Source organism: Macadamia integrifolia, chromosome 3 (assembly GCF_013358625.1).
Source record: "Macadamia integrifolia cultivar HAES 741 chromosome 3, SCU_Mint_v3, whole genome shotgun sequence".
NCBI lineage: Eukaryota > Viridiplantae > Streptophyta > Magnoliopsida > Proteales > Proteaceae > Macadamia > Macadamia integrifolia.
Genome location: NC_056559.1, coordinates 7,799,579 through 7,800,446, shown reverse-complemented (window position 1 = coordinate 7,800,446; position 868 = coordinate 7,799,579).

The window sequence follows — 868 nt, the reverse complement described above, 5'->3', positions numbered from 1 at the left end:
AGATTGGGGCAAGCCTGACTTTCATAGGCCCAGTTTAAAACTGAATCCCGCTATTAGTGGGATCTCAAGGAGAGAGAAAGAGACAAAATCCACACTGGTCCCTCTTCAGTACACCTAGGCTGGAGAGGATCTGAATCCAATACTATGGGTGTAAAACTCTGGCCTCTAAAACTAAATTGACCATAATTGAAGGGAGAGTGTTCTCTGTGAGGTAGCATAGCCTCCAACAGCATCTCCCACAATCTCTCTCTCCTCTTCCCATATAGGTCATTTCACATAGGCTGCGTTTGGTTGCAAGGGAATTGGGAAGGGAAGGGAAGGGAAGGGAAGGAAGGTGAAGGAAAGTGAAGTGAAATGAAGGGAAGTGAAGCGATTTTTTTTCCCTTTTAAGTCGTTTGGTTGCAACAAAAGTGAAGTGAAATTAATTTACCATAGTTGTTTGGTTGGATGTAAAATTGATGTAAAATTTTTAAAAAACTAATAATCCAACCAAACTCCTCAAAAGAGATTGGGAATGGGGGGGGGGGAGTACTTTTCAATCCAGAACCCACCCAGCTCCTCAAAATTTATATTGGTTATGTGAATCAGGTCATTCAAGGTTTGTACTAAATCAAACAAAATATTATCAGATACTATGTTCTATCACTAACCAAAATAAACCATTTCATTCAATATATCAAATGAATGCAACATAAATAAATATTTAAAATAATATAAAAGATGATCACAAAGAAAACAGTAATAAATCACAAGTGATAATGACTGAAAGACCCATTCCAAAAGTCTTTTGGTCAAAACAAATCCAACAGGTCAGTAATGCTCTATTTGGCTCAAAGCCAAAGTTTTTTTGGTTAAAACAAACCCAATT